The sequence below is a fragment of the Scyliorhinus canicula genome, chromosome 17, assembly GCF_902713615.1.
Source record: "Scyliorhinus canicula chromosome 17, sScyCan1.1, whole genome shotgun sequence".
Lineage (NCBI taxonomy): Eukaryota > Metazoa > Chordata > Chondrichthyes > Carcharhiniformes > Scyliorhinidae > Scyliorhinus > Scyliorhinus canicula.
This window is the reverse complement of record NC_052162.1, coordinates 69,802,577-69,816,837: the sequence shown is the minus strand read 5'-3', so window position 1 is coordinate 69,816,837 and position 14,261 is coordinate 69,802,577. Positions and strand designations below refer to the sequence as shown.

General features: G+C 46.3%; 1 long non-coding RNA gene across 1 annotated transcript in view; it reads left to right on the top strand.

Moving 5' to 3' along the window:
• Positions 1-14,026, top strand: part of LOC119952045 — a 60,750-nt gene extending 46,724 nt beyond the window's left edge. Inside the window, exons 2-3 of the long non-coding RNA XR_005457750.1 lie at positions 5,552-5,631; positions 13,208-14,026. This is a non-coding gene — a long non-coding RNA (uncharacterized LOC119952045). The remainder of the gene's footprint in view (positions 1-5,551; positions 5,632-13,207) is intronic.
• Positions 14,027-14,261: the final 235 nt, after the last annotated feature.

Genomic DNA, 14,261 nt, shown 5'->3' with positions numbered 1-14,261 from the left:
CTGTTTACATAAAAAACAAAAGTGTTGGCTGAAGTGAATGGATTAAATAGGTAGAATGGCCTCCTCCTGTGTTGTAAATTTAGATACTCCCATGTGCTCAGTAACCTCGAAGCTCAGCATACTAAAACGCAATTGAGGTTCTGGGGGTGAGGATTATGATGTCAACTTTGGAGAGAGGTGAGCATAAACAAACAATTGTATAGTGGTGTGAAACTGTTGCCCTGGTGACTGACTGATCATAGAATTATAGAACAATACAGCACAGCTGGAGGCCATTCAGCCCCTTGTGTGTATGCCAGCTCTTTGATGGGACTTTTCAATTTGGCCCATTTCTCTGCTCTTTTTCTTTAAGGGTTGATCCATTTTTTAATGATAATATTAAATCTGCTCCCATCACCCTTTCAACTAGTGTATTCAGGATCACAATATGTAAGCGTAGTAGCTGGCCCCTTTAAGGGAAAGATGCTGGGAAGGTCATGTGACCCCCACCACCCAATGGGAATTGAGCGCGGGAACCTTGGTGAAGGCTGCAGGTTTTGACAACCAAAGCAGATCCCAGAGCTGGCAGTGCTAACATTCTGAAAGACTCTGTGTAAATACTGTTTGTGAATAAACTGTTAAAATTCATTATACATCCTGACTGGTGGTCACTAATCCTTCTTTACAGGAATAATAACAAATTTCTGCATGTCATCTTTGATTCTGTTTACCTCTTGTGACCTCCTGGTGCTGACTCATCTCTCTGTGGAAACCTTTCCTCTTTATTTCCTCTGTCAAAACCATTCATGATTTTCACCACCTCTTTCAAAACTCTCCAGCCTTCACTGCTAAAAAATAGGACTTGCATTTATATAGCACCTTTCATGACCACAGGATATCCCAAAACACTGTATAGGAAATAAAACGATGGCTGAACACTTTCACTACTCAAAAGAAAACAACTCCACCTCCTCCAGTCTCCGGACTTCTGATGTGAACTCACTCTCACAGGAAACATGGCAGCCAATTTGTGCACTGCAAGCTCCCACAAATGACAATGTAATTACGACCAGATGATCCATTTTTGTGATGATAAATAAGGGATAAATATTGGCCAGAGGACACTGGGGCTAACTTCCATGTTCTTCCTCAAAATTGTGCCAAGGAATCTTTTGCATTCACCTGATGGAGCAGATGGGGGGGTTGGGGGGGTGGGGGGGGAGGGGGGGGGGGGGGGGAGTCCTTGGTTTGAGATCTCATCCGAAAGGGAGTGCACCAACTCTGATTTTTATGTTCAAAACTCTGGAGTGGGAAACCCACAACTTTCAAATTCAGAGGAAAGCGTTGTCAACTAAACAATGGCTGAGCACTGTCACTGCTCACTGCAAAAACAACTCCAAAGCGTTGGATTTTGTCACGCGTTACGAGCCAGGTAGATGCCGGGGTCTCCAAGCATTTATTGGCCACACTGCGGCACAGCGAGCTGCTTTTCAGGTGTAGTGTGGCCATTGGATCGCGCCCACAGTGCCATTTTGGGCAGGTTTGGCGGGGTGTTTCACGCCGGACCTTTTGGGTGAGATCGAGAGCTAGATTCACCCACACTTAGAACTCGATCTTCCGGCCACCCTGCCCCAGAAAAGCATCCCGCTGCGGCGCAAGGTGGCCGGTGAAAGCTGGGAGACACCGCTCCCAGGATCGACCCGGCTCGCAATGCCTTGCGAGATTCAACGCAATCTCACGAGTCTTTGCAAGGAGAATCCCGCCCTCGATGGACGGGATAATCTTTTGATAAATCTGCATATTGGAACGGGACGGCAGATTTTCAAGGTACCTGAGGCTTTGGGATTCAATCCCCTCGCCTTGGAGACCTCAGGCGAGCGCCATTTAGCACTAGTCCCCACAAACGGGGATCAGGTGGAACGTTGCTCATGGAGTCTCCAAGGCGATCGGAGGCCTCCAGCTGCATGTCCTTTGGGCAGGGTGATGCCCTGGCAGAGTCAGCCTGGCATCTTGGCAGTGCCACCTGTGTGTTATCCTGGCACTGCCGAGGTTGCACTGCCAGCTAGTGGGCCATGCCATGGTGCCAGGTTGGCAGTGCCAAGATGGCATATTTTGCATACTTGTGATTGGGCTGGGGTTGCCCACTGTGAGCCTTGGGGGGGGGGGGGGGGGGGGGGTGCGGGGGACCCTCCCATGTTGTGTTCGGGCAGGGGAGAGGTCGGGTTTTGTTCTGTGGGCCTTAGAGATAATAATAATTATAATAATCTTTATTGTCATAAGTAGGCTTACATTAACACCGCAATGAAGTTACTGTGAAAAGCCCCTAGTCACCACATTCCGGCGCCTTTTCGGGTACACGGAGGGATAATTCAGAATGTCCAATTCATCTAACAAGCATGTCTTTCGGGACTTGTGGGAAGAAACTGGTGCACCGGGAGAAAACTCACGCAGACACAGGAAGAACTGGCAGACTCCACACAGAACGTGACCAAAGTCGGGAATCAAACCTGGGATCTAGCACCATTTAGAAATGGCATCCCGATCTCTCGCTACAACAGCAGTTTTGATGAGCAGAGCTCCCCGTTATAAAAAAATTGGGCTATGTGTGACCATGGCCCTGAGTTTCCTGTTTAGGCCCCTTATTCAGCACGAGTAGCGTTGAATTGCCACGTGTTTCTCGGCACTGCGAGTGCTGGAAAACATGTGGCTAAATGTGCTCGCTAGGGAACTTTGTTCCCTTTTGGGAAGATCACGTCCTTAGTCAATCTTTTTGTCCTTGGAGTTTCTCCCAGGTACAGCCCACACTTAGAAATGTTTTCAGCATTGGGGAGCTGAACTAGTCCGCAGGGCCGGCTTCTCAGAGATCAGGACACCATATTGAAAGGGTGCCCCAGTCTCGAATTGAGCTTGAGTGTCCCACACATTGCACACCCATGGGCAATGTCACCCCCTGCACACATGGGCATTACTGCCCGCCCTGAAATGAGGACATCCAGCAATGAGGACCCCTCTGTTTCAGCCCCCCTTTCAGGAACCCCCTTCACCCCACCGTTCATGGGCATGGTCCCCCTCTGGCCCCCAACCCTTGGCAGTGCCAATCTGGCACCCTGGCACCGACAGCCTGGAACCTGGGAAGAGTCCCTGGCACCCTGGATGCCCAGATGCCAGGAGGAGTGCCAAGGTATGGCCCTACTCTTTCTCCCATCACCTGGGGGGCTCCAATAGCTTCTGAGACCCCCATATGGCCATCTTGACTAGTCTCTGCTTGTGGCGACTCGTGTTAATTGTCACCCGGTTGAGGCCTTGCTGATGACTCCTGGACGGCAGGTGAATGTGGCGTCGACATATTTAAATGAGCCGAATGGCTAATTTATATATTATTATCTGGGTTTAATCCAAATCGTGCCAAACTGATCGCGAGTAACCTGATTTGGGCCTTGTCTGCGATTCACCCTTGGCGACAGGCTTTGCGCCTAGAACACAATGTCTGAATAATGCCCCTTGTGTCTTTCCATATTTCAGCAATGTCTTACAATCCTCTGAGAAATTTGTATTCCTCCATACCCGGCCTCTCGCTGACTGATTTCCTTCGCCTCGATGGAATTTCCTCCCTCAGTCTCCCTGTCTCCGCATTTTTCATCTCTTCCTTGAGACGCACCTCAAAACTTTTAGCAAAGATTTTTGTCACCTGTTCACATATCTCCTTCGGGTGTTAGATTTTGTCTCACGGTGTGTCTTGGGACATCTTACATTGTCAAAGGTGTTATGTAAATGCAAGCTGCTGTTGTGTAATTATAACTCCTGTCACAAATTGGTGGTTTGGTAGATGTGATAATACTTGTCACGCTGTCCTTCTGCCGGTGAAAGATGACTCAGGGTTGGTGGCCATGAGGAAAAGTTTGCGTTTCTTAAAGACAAATGTAGAAATACACAATTTCTCTGTCCAATAATGGCTCCCATTTCTACTGTGCTTCTCGTGTAGATAAAAATCTTAGAATTCTTTGCAGGTTGGAGAGAAAAAAAGGCAAGCAGGAACAAAAAATGGAGATGAGCTGTAACATTGAGGGGGGGGGGGGGGGGGGGGGGTGAACGCATGAACAAGGCAGATGGTTTAAAAAGAAAAATTTGAAAGCAGGAAAGGATTTAGTGAAATAGAGAAATTGAGATGGAGGATACACGAGGACACACGGTTAAAAACTAATCGCAGGTATTGAAGGGTAGAGAGAGAAGGAGTAATTCAACATGAAAGGAGCAGAATTTGTGCGAAGGAGGAACAGTTTCGCCTGAAGTACTTGTGTCGCTCACCAGTCCAGTTCTTAACTCGACGGCAGCTGTTTCGAGTGATGGCAAAAATGTCAGAAATGTAAACCCGAGGTTCGATTTGAGCTCTGCTCAATGATTGTTGTGACATGAAGGCTTTTGTTCTAAAAGTTACTGTGATTTAACCTTGTTCAGCCCCTAACCTGCCCAAACCCAGTTTTTCGATAGTCGAAATGTGCAAACGTAACATATCAGATTTATAATTCTCCCAATCAGAAGCATTAGTATTTGTAATATTTGCTGCAGCATGTGTTTTGTTATGAGGTAGTGCACTCAAAGGTGTGGATATGGAAATTAACAACACAAATTCTAGATCAATACTAAATTTGGTTTCAATTTGAAAAATTAATACTGTCAATTTAACAAAACAAGTCTAAGGTAGTTGCAGCAAGTGAGGATGTCTGCTTAGACAAGGCTGCCCTCTAGAGGGTGTGCGTTTACTATCATATCATTGTTTCACAGTTTGATTAACCCTTCTTCAGCTGTTTCAACAGCAGTGATATGGGTTTGAGTTTGTCATGGGAACATTGTGCTGTAGACATTTGTTGACATGACAACGGTCATTATGCCTCAAAAATAACTAATTCTATAAAGATATTTGAAATGTTTTAAAGTGGTAAAGGGTGACATGGATATTACTGTGTGGTGTCACTTAAAATAAAGCTTTCTAATCTTAACAACGTTCACTATTGAAAGTAATTGGTGTCAGGAACAACTGAGGTACAGGACCGAATACTCCATCTAACTGAACCTTAGATAGCAAGAACCAATAAGAATATGTGAGGCGGCTCGGTGGCACAGTAGTTAGCATGGCTGCCTCACAACGCCAGAGACCCAGGTTCAATTCCAGCCTCAGGTGACTGTGTGGAGTTTGCACATTCTCCCCGTTTCCGGGTGCTCCGTTTTTATCCCACAGGCCAAAGATGTGCAGGTTAAGCGGATTGGCCATGCTAAATTGTCCCTTGGTGTGCAGGTTAGGTTAAGGGATTATTGGGATAGGGTGAGGAAGTGCACTCGGATGGGGTGCCCTTTCAGAGGGTCAGTGCAGACTTGATCAGCCGAGTGGCCTCTTTCTGCACTGTAGGAATTCTATGTCAAGCATTTTAAAATGTTTTCATTTCTGTACAACAGTGACTGGTAGAAGGTTTTGATTGGCTATAAAGCACTGTTGAATATCTGCTACGCATGATGGATGCGATAGAAATGTACGTTATTTAACTTTCTTCCAAATTTTTCCCCATCTCTCATGAAGATATTATGGTGTGAACCCATGGTTCCTGACAGTCCTTGGCTACCTGTGACCAACCTTCAAATGCAAGCTTTGTGTTGGCAGTAAGTATTGATAGTCCAGTTTCAGCTGTTTAAGTTTAGATGAGATTTTTTTTTCCTCCCAGAGGGTCATGAGACTTTGGAACTGACTTCCTCAGGAGGTGGTGGAAGCAGAGTCTTTGAATATTTTTAAGGCCGAGGTAAAAAATTTCTTGATAAGTAAGGGGGCGGGGGTGAAAGGTTATCCGGGGGTAGTTGGGAATCGGGAGTCAAGTTTAAAATCAGATCATCCGTGATCTTATAGAATGGTGGAGCAGGCTCAAGGGGCCGAATGGCCTACTCTTCTTAGTGTTGTTCGTATGTAAGCTGGGGATGGGGGGTGAGGATGGAGGCCTGCTTGTGGGTGTATGTGTACGTTAAGTGTGATTCAGTCCTGGGTTTGTCTCTTTGTGTGCAACTTCAGACACTCATTGGAAAGAGGACCAGAATGGGTGCCATGAGCCTTCCGAAGTTGGGAACAGTGGATTCCCAGGTTTCTCCGCTTCAATCAGTTGACTGAGAACAGACTAGCCTGTGACCTTGCTGTATGGGTGATAAAGCTAGCCACTAGGAATGCACACAAAGCGACAGTGTTACATTTGAAGAAAAGGTTATTTAATCCATGTGGACAATTGAACCAACCCTCGCAAAGGCATAATGGTTGCTTACAGAACGTATTCAGTATACGTGAAGCAGTCATTTGTTAGTTTGCATGCAATCAGTACTGGGAGGCTGGTTTACAACACAAGGTCTCAACATAAACAAAGCATTGTAGACATTCCTATTAGCTGGATTGGTGTTAGATTGCATCAATGAAAAATAAGCATTTCTTAACCAGCAAAGCAAAGATGCGACATCTGCAGAGAGGAAGACATTTCTCACCCTCATTTAGTTAATGAATATGGCAGTGGCCAAAAAGCCAACGACAAGGAAGTAATAGCTTATCTATAATTCCGGCAGTTTGCTTTATCTATCAGTCCCTTCCACAAAATCAGGAGGTTGAACAAAATGCTGATCGCAGGTTTCCATGAGTGCCAAGACACGTGGGCACTAGTTCTACTGAAAAGGCAATTGATATTTGGCTGGTATCTCCGTAACAAATGGTGCAAATGTGGCGTGAACATTTTAGAGTAGAGCTGTGAACAGAATGTCAAATCTGAATCAATTCTGCCTGTTCATTTGAGAAAGTAATATTGCACACACGTTGTGGATATTTTTCCCATCTTTGCATGCTCTCTGTGGGTGCCAAGCATTTCCACGCACATCTTTCACAGGCTTCTATGTTTTTATTTGCAGGTGCCAGGAGAATGATTGGCTTGTTTTCAGTTTTTATTCCTTTATAAAGAGATCAAGGTAGATGTGTTTTCTTGGTCCATCGAATTCATCCCATTTCCCTAATGCTCTCATGGTTACACATCAGTGAGTCCTCCGAGACTCTCATTGTGATTGAGATGGTGAGGGTGTAAGACGTTGCCCCAGTGTCCTAATTCCTTGGATGTTTTCATTCAATGCTAAGCCTTGATTTCAAATTTTTCAATCTGCATATCAGAAATTTAGATACTTCAAGTTTGCACCCAGAGTCAAAAAGAGAACTGAATGTTCATTCACGTCAAAGTGTGACATTGATGTCTGCCTGGAAATTAGAATGGTGTGGATTAGCTCTCCATGTCTTGTAATGTAGCATTTCTGTCCTCGTCTCCTCCATATAGCTCATAGGCTAGTAGCCAAATTATTGAATACAGGCACTTTCCATACCAATTCTCATCTGTCTGATCACAGATTACAGAGAAGAACAGGAGGCATTGAAAAATCTCCATACAGAGGATGTCTAATGCCAAGTGTTCAAATGTGAATTAAAGTAATATGGCTAAGGTAGGAAATTTGATATGGCAAAATTGTCAGATAATTATGGGTCAGTTGCAGAGGAAATGGCTAAAATGGCAAACTGTTGAGGAAGGGATATTTTGCTTACATTGCCAATCAGCTTCAATTTTCAAATATTTGGACTGTGGAAGGAAATTGGAGCACCTGGAGGAAACCCACACAGACACAAGGAGAGATCTGGACGCCATTTTAAAATGGTGACCCAATCTCTGAGGTCCCCGCAGCAAACCATGATGCCCCAGCCCAAATACCCCTGCACACCCCCCCAACACACACACAGGGCACCCCCAACCAAATCAAATGCACAAAAAATGCCATCGTGGCACCACCAATCTGGAAGTGTCCATGCCAACTGGCAATGCCACCTTGGCGTGCCAAGCTGGAACCCAGGTGGCACTTCAACAGTGCCAGGCTGGAACTGTCAGGATCCCCAGGTGGCACTAGCAGTGCCAGGTTACCACCTTGCCCAAAAGGCATGCACCTGGGGGCCTCCAATCCCCTGGGAGTGATATTCCATCTAGTCCCCATTCGTGGTGAACAGTGCTCATCCGAGGTTTCCGAGGCAATGGAGATGAATTCCAAAGGCTCAGGTACCTTGGGAATCTGCACATTAGAGTGAGACTAATTGCCATAAAGTGGTCCCGCCCACAATGGGTGGGATTTATATCATTACGTCTCACGAGGTCGCGTTGGATCTCACAAAGTCTTGCGAGCGGTAGATCCCAGGAGCAATCTCTCACGGCTTTTATCGGCCAGGTTGCACCATGGCGAGCTGCTTTTCAGGTGCAGCGTGGCCGTTGGATCACACCCTACACAAATGGTAGTCAGATCACTATCCAGTGTTGCCTGATTGGCTACATCCAACAAACCAACTATTTCTGCATGTCCTTATCAGTTTGACTCAGTGGTGAACCTCTCACTGTTACCCTCAGTATTGATACAGAAGATTGTGTTTTTCAGTTCCAAATATAGGACTTTAACACACAATCGCAGATGACATTTCCATGTAGCACTCAGTGCGTACCTCATTACCAGATCGACAACGGGCGCAAATGAGCCCAAATCGGGCTCCATTCTGTGCCAATCATGAGTCACCCAATTCGCTCCATCCGGTGTGATCTGGCTCGCGCCCTCGCAGGGCGCGATCCAAATCTGAATATTTATTTGAGCCTAATGGCTCAATGAAATACCCAGACGCTGGATTAACCTGGTGACCAGGACTCACTGGCCGCGCCTGGGAGACCTCGCCAGGATGCTGTTCAGTACTGGTTCACACAAATGTGGATGAGGCGTAACATCATTGGTGGGGGTCTCCTAGGCCATTGGAGACCCCAGATGGTTGGGGACAGTGGAGGGTGGCACTGCACCTGGCACCCAAATACAATTTGGCACTACCATGGTTTGGGCCAGGAGGGCCTTGCAAAGTAGAGCCGGGGTGAAGGGAGATCCCAGGGGCTGCCCCAAGTTTCGGGGATGAGGGAAGGGGTCAAAAAAGCAGGGGTGCTTGAAAGGCGGTGGGGGAAAGATCGGGGTGCCGGACAAAATGGCACACCAACCTGTGAGGAGCCTTAGCAGGGAGAAACTCTGCAAAGCTAAAAAAACTGCAAAGCGGACTTTAACTTCTGTCCGTTGAATCACGCCCCACATTTTGAATGAAGCAATAAAAAAAGCCCTGTCTGCCAGCTTAGGTGAATGTAAAAGGCCACAGTGCATTCTTCAAAGAAAAGTCAGGGAGTCCTCACACTGCCCCAGCCACAGTGATCCCTCAACCAAAAGCACAAAACAGATCACTCATTGTTGATTTCTAGAACTTTGCTGTGCATAACCTGGCCGCTGGATTTGTCCACGTAGCAACAGTAACTAGACATGAAAAGCAATTCCTTGTTTAAGGTTCTTGAATGCAAATAATAGTTTGTGCTTGAGTCTTGCTCCACTCAATATTTGTAGGAATGGTTATGTGCAGAAACAATCAATATAACTTGCTTTCAGTCTTGGACAGCCAATCTAACATTCATCCATTTGGTTTACTCTTCTATCTCTCTTTCTTTATGAATTTTGAAGGAAAACTTAAATTCTTTGAAGGGTTCTAGCCACACGTGACCATCCCTTAAAAAGGAATTGTTTCCTAACTGCTCTGTTGATCATTTTTTTTGTCATATTAGCTACCCTCTTATCTTGTCGACAACTATTCCTTACTCAGGTCTGTCAGACTAACAAAACACCTTTCCTTTTTTTGCTAAATGTCACCATTTGGGGAATGAGCAACTTGACCATTTAATTATTTCCAGATACAGAACAAGAGAACAAATTATTTACAAGTGAAAAGAAAGAAAACAATTCAATCATTTGATATTAAACCAAATCCTAGGTTCAGAAAAGTAACATATCTTACACTTGGCTGGAAAGAAAGTTGGGATACCTTGGGATCAACAAAATTGTGGTATGAATGCAAGTTCTTTCTATCCTGCAAACTACCTGACAACCATCATGAGGTTACTGTGTTCTCAGGGTCTAGGAAAGCAGAGGGACAAATGCCGATTTGTCCCATCTGTTTCTGGGAAACTTGCACAGGACTGACACCAAGTCAGCGACAGTAGTGATCATACGTGGCTGAAAGTTTGGTCCATTTCCTTGTAATTATCCAGGAATACAAAGCTCTGTGGGGTCAGCAGTGGAAGGACATATATGACAACCTTTGCATACACATTGAACACTTCAGCAACAGGAATAGAGGGACGATAGGTCACATATGGAACTTTCCTCTGATGCCAGCTCTTTAGATTTACTTTTCCTTCATGTTTTCCCATCTCTTCTTAGTATGATGTGGAGATGCCGGCGTTGGACTGGGGTGGGCACAGTAAGAAGTCTTACAATACCAGGTTAAAGTCCAACAGGTTTGTTTTGAATCACTAGCTTTCAGAGCGCAGCTCCTTCCTCAGGAGAAACCAGTGATTCAAAACAAACCCGTTGGACTTTAACCTGGTGTTGCAAGACTTTTTCTTAGTATGTTACTCCTTGAGCCTTGAAAATAGTCGATAATAGTTTTGATGCTCATATTAAAGCTGTCCAAAAACTTTTAGAACATTTGACATCATACCATGGGCTTTCTTTTTATTTGTCGCTATGCCTTTACTTTCCATTTGAGATGCAGTTCTCTGTTGTCTCTACTATTGCGCCCTCTGCATCCTTCTAACTCTTCACTTGCAGCTTTACTAATGTGCTGGCAGCAGAATGCTGGATCAAGTAGCAATTATTTCAGTTATCTCTGTCTAATCTGGCCATGAAACGTTCGTAACATAGGGCAGAATTCTCCCATCCTGCTCGCGGTGGATTCCGTGGCGGGCGGGAGCAGAGAGTCTCGCGGCAAACGTTTGAAACCCGCCTACGTAAAAACAGTTTGCTGTTCTCCCAATGCAGGTGAATTATCCCACTGCCTGGTGAGAATGCCATTAATTACATCTCATGAATGCTCATTAAAGCAGCGGCTCACCGGAACCTCATCATGTCTTCAAATCTTGAATCACACCGGTGGGAAATTACTCAAACCTGTTTGAAAATGTGTGGTGTGCACAGGCCGGACCTCAGTTCACAAGTGACTTAGAGTGAGTACTCCATACAGAGCCTGCCTGCCATAGTGCTCACCACTTTTGTTTCATTCAACGCCACACTGCTGGGACTGTAACGGTTGGCGCCCTTCTGCTCTTTGTTGATGTTGTCTGCAAGTACACTACTGTGCTGCAGTATCATGCAGCCTCCACTTTGTCCAGCACTCCACCCGTGTTGGGAGCACAGGGGTCTTTTGCTCCTGGTGCCTGACACTGTCGTCCTCAAGGACAGCACTGTGCTGTGTGCCGACTCATGCAGCCTTCACTTTGACCAGCTCCAAGTTCGACTGTGTTGAGGTGCAAGCTGAGGATGGAGCTGATGAAGAAAAGGGGGACACTGGGGAAGGAAGCCTTTGCCAGGGCAGTGAGGGGGTGGGGGGGGGGGGGGGGGGGGTGGGGGGAGTGCAAAACCATGGGGAGCAATAGGGATAAAGGCTAAACAAGGGAATTTGGGGGTTGGAAGGCAAGGGGGCACATTGGAAGGCGAGCAATGAAAGGCACAGGGCAGATTGAGGGGTGGTAAGCTGGACCCAGACAATATTTCATTACGTGTGGACATTAAAGGTGGTCAAAGCAATATCACATCTTTCATTGGAAGGGGATGCACACAGACTCCGGAATTGAAGAGGGGAGGCGGGTGGCTGGCACATCAGGGAAGGTTCAGGAGTTGGGGGTGTACTTTGGGAGAAGCATTGTTGTCCGTAGTCTTCGTGCAACACGGAACTCCGTGTAAGGTTAAAGTCTTTGGTCCGAGGCTTGCAGACAGGGGGTCACAAAGTACAGACACTGCTGTTGTAAAATGGAAAGGAGTCACAGATTACAGATAGCCCGGAGCTATGTGGCCCTCAGTCTGAAGTCAGAGATAGGAGACAGTGCAGAAGAGCAGCGGGAATACAGCAGGAGCAATCATTGGAAGCATGAGGGGCAGGAGTTGTATGTTCCAGAGGGAAAAAGCACAGCTTAGCGTGCAGAGCTGTCTGACAATCAATGTCCCAGGGCTTGGAGGGCTCTGTACTGGGCTGGTGAGGGAGTGTATGGCAATTGTCATTGGAGACATCCGCAGCCTGTAGATACTGATTGAATAATATAGGGGTGGGTATGTGAAGCTCTCGCCGGAGGGGGGGAAGAGAAGGGGGTTTAACCTTGGTAGGTGACCATGCACACAGCCTCGAGATAGGATGGTTAAAGGTCCACATGCGGCATGGGCACTTCTCAGGTGATGGGCTCACATCCCAGGAGGTGGGGGGAGGCTTGTTGGAGGTGGGGATCGAAATGTCCAGTACAACGGTGGAATCCATTGTCAATGGGCGAAGCTGAAGAACAGCAGAAGGTAGCTATACCTTCACACCGCGAGGCTTGGGGTAAATCTGAAACACGCAGACAGTGAGGAAAGAAGCGTTGAACATGGTCCTGAAGTACAGGTTTAGCAGCACCCCAGGGTAATGATGTTCAGTGAAAATTAAAGTAACAGTAATTCCACCCTGGAGGGGTGTGAGGTAATGTGGGAGGACTGTTATCCTGGGCCAATGGGCCCCTTCCTGGGACACTTTCTAACTTGTTGGATTAACAAAAGTGGACAGGAGTCAAGTTAGTTACAAATGAAGACCACCTTGCCCAGGGAGCAATAAAAGCCAACCTACTCCTTAGTACTTTTACAGGAGTCACATAACTCAATGGCTTCAGATCGAAGTCGCATCATCGAAAGAGAATGAGGTAGGAATGTAGACTTGGTGAATTTAGGCAATCGTGAAGCTGCATCATATATGGCATTCCATCAGTTAAGGTCAAACATATATTCACCATGACTGGTGAAACGGCTTTCATTCATTGACCAGGAGCAACTGATAGGTCATTGGTATGCCACTTCAGAGAATGAAGCACAGTGCTTCTTTGGTTTAACCATCTCATTTACGCCTGCTTACTCCATAGAGAGCTCCAGATGTCACATTTCTGGAATGCCAATTTGATCATCTCAATGTGTGCGCGAACGTCTCGGTACAATAAGCAAATAAGGGACCCAAAGCTGAGTCCTACATTTCACATAGGTTTCTAAATCAGAATTTCTCTTTCTTGACCCTTTAATCATTCTGATCTTCAATGTTTCATTTCAGAGAGAAGGCAAAAGGATGAATGGATTTAGGTCTCAATGCTGCCTTTGTGAGAGTCATTGTGCAATGGAGGAGGTGAAGGAGAGAGTGACTTTGCCGAGCTCTGCTCCATCTGCAGGTACAGCCTTGGGGGACGTGGCCAAAGAGAGCCAGAGCATGAACAGGGTTATGAGAAGGAGAGACCCAGAAAGTAGAGGCGACTCACCAGACCACGAGTTTATTATTGGAGTGTTCTTCTTACAAGTGAGTGAGGGGCAGTGTCAGGCATGCCTGTGCTTGTCTAGAGACGGAGTCCATCACAGATAGCACATTATTCAAAAAGACCTGATGTCAGTGGGGTTGGAGGCTTCCCTCTGCTAGTAGCTTTGAAAGTGGCCAGAACATTCAATTTATTTGCCTCTGGGTCTTTCTAGGGATCAATAAGAGACCTGTGCAGCATCTCTAAGTTTACAACACATCAATGCATAAAAGAAGTCTCCAATGCCCTTTACAGCAAGGCCCATCATTATGTCAGGCTCACTCTGGATGAAGATAGCCAGGCAGTGAAATTCCCTGGCTTCATCACCATCTCAGGCTTCCCAAGAGTGCAGTGTGCAATAGACTACACTTGTGTGGCTATACGGGCTTCAGGGCAGCAGCCCCTATTGTTCATAAACCACGAGGGCTTCCATTTCATCAATGTGTAATCATCGGGAGTGATCCTGCATGTTGTGCATGAAACCCTGGGAGTTTCCATGACTCGTACATCCTGAGTTACCTCCAGGTGCCAGAGATTTTCAAGGAGCCAAAATGTCAGCAGGGTTGGTTACTGGGAAATAAGGGATACCCACTGAAATATTGGCTGATGGCTCCTTTTCATTGGCTCAGAGCTGTTTTGACGAGAGATACAATGCTACTCACAATTCCACATGCTCCCTATTAGAGCAGACCATAGGACTTCTGAAGATCCGCTTCATTTGCTCAGGTGGCTGTCTGCAGTACACACCGTGGAGGGTTTGCTGTATGACCACAGTGTGCTGTGTCCTTCACAATCTGACTATGCAGAGAGGTGATCCCT